The 7,059-nt window shown below is 39.5% G+C and overlaps 1 non-coding gene across 1 annotated transcript; it reads left to right on the top strand.

Annotated features, from left to right (window-relative positions):
* The first annotated feature begins 1,050 nt into the window (after positions 1 to 1,050).
* On the top strand, positions 1,051 to 1,122 carry TRNAC-ACA (transfer RNA cysteine (anticodon ACA)). Its single transcript has one exon. It is a non-coding gene; the product is annotated as a tRNA-Cys (tRNA).
* The last annotated feature ends 5,937 nt before the right edge of the window (positions 1,123 to 7,059 follow it).

Below are 7,059 nucleotides of genomic sequence, written 5' to 3'. Positions count from 1 at the left end.
TGTAACACTGATTTGTCTAAGAGTTATAACATGGTCCTTTCGAGACCTGAGAGCTATAACACGGTCTATCCAAGACCCAAGAGCTGTGACAAGCTGAGGGGGCTTTAATGTCCGTCACTCCAAATCTTTGTTGTGACGAGACAAAAACCGAGGAACGTACACTCGTGTGACAGTTCCTTTGTTCCTTCTCCAGGTAAGAGACTTAAGAGTCTATGTGTGCTTTAGAAATGTCATTTTGATCCGAATTTAAAGGATGTCCAGATAAGCAATGAGACTGGATACAAGGAGTACAGAATTTTATCTTCTAGAGTCGGTACAGGACATAAATAGTGAACATGTGTATGGAGAACAATCACACACATAGGGGTGGTGTAGTTTTGCAACTGACTAGTAGACTGAAATAGAAAAAAGATGACTAGATTGTCTGCAAGTACAATAATACATGTAACATGTCTCTTGGGAAGTCATTATGTTGAAACTTTTACAATCAAACTCACCCTTTAAAATATGAGCTAATTTTTTTATATAATGGAATGAAAATACGGTGATTACCTTAATAAAAGATCCTGAAAAGAACTGCAGTGTGGTGGTTTAAAAAAAAAAAAAAAGCACATATGTTGAGACCTCAGGTAAAATTCTGACTGTGCCATAGCAAGTTATACAAAATTAGGCAAGTTACTTATTCTGTCTAGCCTGAGTTTATTCACTTTCTAATAGAAAGATAGGCATGATGACATCATAGAATTATTTTTAGAGTCAAGTGAAATATTATGCATGGAATACTTAAGACCCATTCTGGCAAATAACTGTGGCTCAAAATTTTAGTCATTAATGGACAAATGAATTTCAAAATCACCTTATGCTACCCTATTTCAATTCACCTCTTACACAGAATTGCAATATAGAAAACAGACCAAAGCAAAACTTAGTATCTGCTGGTTTTATAAGTTCATCTGTATGACTTTTTTCTCAGTACATACATTATTAGGGCAAAATCTTAATCCATGTAGACTCTAACATACTAATACTTGGTATAGTTCATTTGGAGCTTCCCAGGTGGCTCAGATGGTAAAGCGTCTGCGTACAATGCAGAAGACCTGGGTTCGATCCCTGGTTTGGGAAGATCCCCTGGAGAAGGAAATGGCAACCCACTCCAGTACTCTTGCCTGGAAAATCCCATGGATGGAGGAGCTTGGTGGGCTACAGTCCACAGGGTCACAAAAAGTCAGACATGACTAAGTGACTTCACTTTGACTTCACTTTCAGGTGGCTCAGTGGTAAAGAATCCACCTGCAGGTGCAGAAGATGCAAGAGATGTGAGTTCAAGCCCTGGATCTGGAAGATCCCATAGAGTAGGAAATGGCAACCCACTCCAGAAAAATCCATGAATAGAGGAACCTGGAGGACTATAGCCCAGGGAGTTGCAATAGTTGGAAATGACTGAGCCCACACACACATAGTCCATTTGATTACATGAGGTTTTTATTGAAGTTTTAAAATAAAATATTGATAAATAAATTAGGTAAAATTCCAGTAAAATGCTTGCAGAATCTTGGAAGCATTTCAGAGGTATTCTGGTCTTTTTTTGAAGACAGTTTTTTAAAGATTTAAAAAACATGAATGTAGTACAATCCCATCAACTGCCTTTGTAGATGGGAAACACCCTGAGAAACAAGTGATATGCTGGGATTGACATAGCAGGTTACTGTTAAGGCCAAGACTTACTCTACTTTATTCTTGGAAATGCATAGAACAGGGTAGTGGAATAGTCTTCTAATGATTAAGACACACTTTTTCAAGCAGCACCCTATTTATATTTTCAGTTTTGCTCTCCAGACCTATCAGTTGCTGTTGTCTCCTTTTCATAATTTTTACTAAAGCTACAGAGGGAACTTGTGAGTGACTGAGAAAAACTTACAAAAATAAAAGCTCCTGAAAGGCAGGATTTTTGTCTGTTTTCTCCACTACTGAACCACCAGTGCCTGATACAGACTCAGGCTTATTAGCAAGTCCTTATGTTCGTGAAATGAGTATCCTTTTTATAGATCATGATAGGGACTAGTGGGTAGATACTACTTCAATTAAAATAATAATGATAATTAAGATAATGATACTTTCAAAAGATTTACTATCAGCTAGGCAGTAATCTAAGCACTTTACATCTAATAACTTTCTTAATCATCTCAGCAGACCTACTGGGTAGGTGTTGTTATCACCTGCATTTTGCAGATGAGAAATTTGAGGAATGTAAAGTTTAAATCGGTTTTTGAAGTTACACAAAACTTGAGTGGCAGAGGCAGCATGGGAACTAATGTATTTGGCTCTAGTATTCACTCTCAGGACCACTAGAAAATGGCTACAAGAGAAGTCTGGCATTTCATTTTACTTCTGTAGTTTGCTGTTGTTTCAAAATCAAACAAATGTGCATGAAGTTTTATATTGATATTATAGCCAGAGCAGTAGATTGTCTTCTTCCAGAGGAGGTATGAGTCCCTGGAGAAGGGCTTGGTGAGTCAATCAGGACTGGCAACAGATCTGGGCCAGGGATGACCTGCAGGAAATGATTATTTGGCTGGGGTGATTTTAAGCAAATTCACACAAATTTTTTGGTGCTTTCTCCATTCAGGAAGTGGAGCTTTACTATAACCAATTTGAATGTGAATTGAGTTTATGGCTCACTTCTAATGAATAAAATACAGGACACTAATGATATACCACTTGAGAGATTACAACTGGCTCATGCCTTGAACTCGCTCTGGGTTTACCTGCCTTGGGGAAGCCAGCTGCCACATTGCCAGGAGCCCTGTGGAGAAATGTAGTTTCAGTCATGTCCGACTCTGTGCAACCCCAGAGACGGCAGCCCACCAGGCTCTGCCGTCCCTGGCGTTCTCCAGGCAAGAACACTGGAGTGGGTTGCCATTTCCTTCTCCAATGCATGAAAGTGAAAAGTGAAAGTGAAGTTGCTCAGTCGTGTCCGACTCTTAGCGACCCCAGGGACTGCAGCCTTCCAGGCTCCTCCATCCATGGGATTTTCCAGGCAAGAGTACTGGAGTGGGGTGCCATTGCTTTCTCCGCTACATGACTGCAGGCTTGGCTAACAGCTTGATGAGACTCTGAGCAAGGACTATCTATCTAAGCTGCTCTCAGACTCCTAGGCCACAAATAGTGAGATAGTCAGTGTTGTACTAAAATTCAAAGGTTCGGAGTAATTTTTGCATAGCTATATAGATGTGACTTCCCTGGTGGCTCAGACGGTAAAACGTCTGTCTACAATGTGGGAGACCCGGGTTTGATACCTGGGTTGGGAAGTTCCCTGGAGAAGAAAATGGCAGACCACTCCAGTACTATTGCCTGGAAAATCCCATGGACAGAGGAGCCTGGTAGGCTATACAGTCCATGGGGTCGCAAAGAGTCAGACACGACTGAGCAATCTTCACCTATCTTCACTGATAGATAACTAAATACCAACCTAAGACATTTGGAGAAGGAAATGTAATTAAATGCTGACCTAAATGGCACCCCACTCCAGTACTCTTGCCTGGAAAATCCCATGGATGGAGGAGCCTGGCAGGCTGCAGTCCATGGGGTCGCTAAGAGTCAGATACGACTGAATGACTTCACTTTGACTTTTCACTTTCATGCATTGGAGAAGGAAATGGCAACCCACTCCAGTGTTCTTGCCTGGAGAATACCAGGGATGGGAGAGCCTGGTGGGCTGTCGTCTATGGGGTTGCACAGAGTCTGACACGACTGAAGTGACTTAGCAGTAGCAGTAGCAATCATCTCAAGAAGGAGATGTAACCATGAACTCAAGAAAGGCAACCTTCTTTGTGCCACTGCTTTCTACCTTCTTAAATAAGTTTAGTCTACATAGTAAAGTATGAACATCCATTTCTTTAAAGGAGTCCTTAAGAGGCTGCAGTTTCATAAAGACCCCTAGGAGGGTCTTTCTCCATGCTCCATATGGAGTTTGATATGGGGACATAAGAAACATTTTCTACTCCATTTACTCTATTTATTGAAAACTTGGAGGCTCAAACCACTCCTACTCTTAGTAATTATTTTTCCATTGTACCATTAATAAAGGAAAAAAGTATTAGCTGGTCTGGGAGAAGACTAATTGATAGGGAGAAAAGAAACGAACAAATTAGAATTGGTAATTCTATTGTGATAAAATGTCTTAATGCTAGAATTACATTGTAAAGCTGGGTCATATAATTTTCGAAGGAGGCTTTTTAGTGTACATTGCACATTAAAATGCATTTGTATGTGCATTTTAATTTGATTAGTGGTGACACCTTCCCATTCAAAATGCCAAGTAGTGGTTGACAAAGAGTTCAAGAGGGACTAAAACAAGCAAAAGAAAAGTCTGTGTAAAAAATTTTAAGCCCTTTGGAGAAATGTCTATTTAGTTCTTTGGCCCATTTTTTGATTGGGTCGTTTATTTTTCTGGAGTTGAGCTGCAAGAGTTGCTTGTATATTTTTGAGATTAGTTGTTTGTCGGTTGTTTCATTTGCTATTATTTTCTCCCATTCTGAAGGCTGTCTTTTCACCTTGCTAATAGTTTCCTTTGATGTGCAGAAGCTTTTAAGGTTAATTAGGTCCCATTTGTTTATTTTTGCTTTTATTTCCAATATTCTGGGAGGTGGGTCATAGAGGATCCTGCTGTGATGTATGTCAGAGAGTGTTTTGCCTATGTTCTCCTCTAGGAGTTTTATAGTTTCTGGTCTTACGTTTAGATCTTTAATCCATTTTGAGTTTATTTTTGTGTATGGTGTTAGAAAGTGGTCTAGTTTCATTCTTTTACAAGTGGTTGACCAGATTTCCCAGCACCACTTGTTAAAGAGATTGTCTTTAATCCATTGTATATTCTTGCCTCCTTTGTCAAAGATAAGGTGTCCATATGTGCGTGGATTTATCTCTGGGCTTTCTATTTTGTTCCATTGATCTATGTTTCTGTCTTTGTGCCAGTACCATACTGTCTTGATGACTGTGGCTTTGTAATAGAGCCTGAAGTCAGGTAGGTTGATTCCTCCAGTTCCATTCTTCTTTCTCAAGATCGCTTTGGCTATTCGAGGTTTTTTTTGTATTTCTATACAAATTGTGAAATTATTTGCTCTAGCTCTGTGAAGAATACTGTTGGTAGCTTGATAGGGATTGCGTTGAATCTATAAATTGCTTTGGGTAGTATACTCATTTTCACTATATTGATTCTTCCAATCCATGAACATGGTATATTTCTCCATCTATTAGTGTCCTCTTTGATTTCTTTCACCAGTGTTTTATAGTTTTCTATATATAGGTCTTTAGTTTCTTTAGGTAGACATACAGATGGCTAACAAACACATGAAAAGATGCTCAACATCACTCATTATCAGAGACATGCAAATCGAAACCACTATGAGGTACCATTTCACACCAGTCAGAATGGCTGCGATCCAAAAGTCTACAAATAATAAATGCTGGAGAGGGTGTGGAGAAAAGGGAACCCTCTTACACTGTTGGTGGGAATGCAAACTAGTACAGCCACTATGGAGAACAGTGTGGAGATTCCTTAAAAAACTGGAAATAGAACTGCCTTATGATCCAGCAATCCCACTGCTGGGCATACACACTGAGGAAACCAGAAGGGAAAGAGACACGTGTACCCCAATGTTCATTGCAGCACTGTTTATAATAGCCAGGACATGGAAGCAACCTAGATGTCCACCAGCAGATGAATGGATAAGAAAGCTGTGGTACATATACACAATGGAGTATTACTCAGCCATTAAAAAGAATACATTTGAATCAGTTCTAATGAGGTGGATGAAACTGGAGCCTATTATACAGAGTGAAGTAAGCCAGAAGGAAAAACATAAATACAGTATACTAACGCATATATGTGGAATTTAGAAAGATGGTAACAATAACCCGGTGTACGAGACAGCAAAGGTGACACTGACGTATAGAACAGTCTTATGGACTCTGTGGGAGAGGGAGAGGGTGGGAAGATTTGGGAGAATGGCATTGAAACATGTAAAATGTCATGTAAGAGATGAGTTGCCAGTCCAGGTTCGATGCACGATGCTGGATGCTTGGGGCTAGAGCACTGGGACGACCCAGAGGGATGGTATGGGGAGGGAGGAGGGAGGAGGGTTCAGGATGGGGAACACATGTATACCTGTGGCGGATTCATTTTGATGTTTGGCAAAACTAATACAATTATGTAAATTTTAAAAATAAAATAAAATTAGAAAAAAATATATCAAAAAAAAAAAAATTTAAGCCCCATGAGAACATGCTGAGGTCATATTCAGAAACTCTTGCTAAGAGATCAAAATCAGTGCTTCCCCCAAAACCATACATCAGGCATTATGAATTTTAAGTACATAGTCATAGAGAGCATGTATTTAATCTTAAAAATATTTCAAAATGTAGTGGCAAATTTAGGTCCTTGTTGATGGTAGCAGAAAGAAGAGAAAGTATTTCTTTTTCTATAATTGCATTTTCATGTAGTGGCTTGGATGAGAGAGTTATGAAGGTTATGAAAAGTGAAAAATATTGATATCAGAATGTTTTTAAAGTTAGAGTTGACAGGCTCATCTATCTGATATAGAGTGTGAGACAGAAGAACCAAGGTTGAAATCAGAGTTTGATCTGAGGAGCAAGACAATCAGTAGTGCTAGTAACTGTAAGTGAGAACTTTAATGAATTAACAGGTTAGGTGGTGGTGATACTCAGTGACTCAATGAGTTGTGTTTAACTTATATTGCTTATTTACACCTAGGTATAGATAGTGAATATCCAGTCAGATTTACAAATCCATAATGCAAGGCAGCCATTGTCACTGAAAAGATAAATTTGAATATCATCAGATTATAGATAGCTGTGACAGCCATCTTCCTATGCTGTGCTCAGTCACTTCAGTCATGTCTGACTCTTTGAGACCCTGTGGACTGTAGCCCGCCAGACTCCTCTTTCCATAGGATTCACAGCCAGTCTCTTAAGAGGCCCCAAATGATTCCTAGCCCCTGGTATTCATGGTCTTGTTAGGCCCCCTCCCTGCATTTAACAGGC

Source organism: Bos indicus, chromosome 28 (genome assembly GCF_029378745.1).
Source record: "Bos indicus isolate NIAB-ARS_2022 breed Sahiwal x Tharparkar chromosome 28, NIAB-ARS_B.indTharparkar_mat_pri_1.0, whole genome shotgun sequence".
Taxonomy (NCBI): domain Eukaryota; kingdom Metazoa; phylum Chordata; class Mammalia; order Artiodactyla; family Bovidae; genus Bos; species Bos indicus.
Note: the sequence above shows the minus strand (reverse complement) of the source record. Positions and strands in the feature narration are given on the sequence as shown.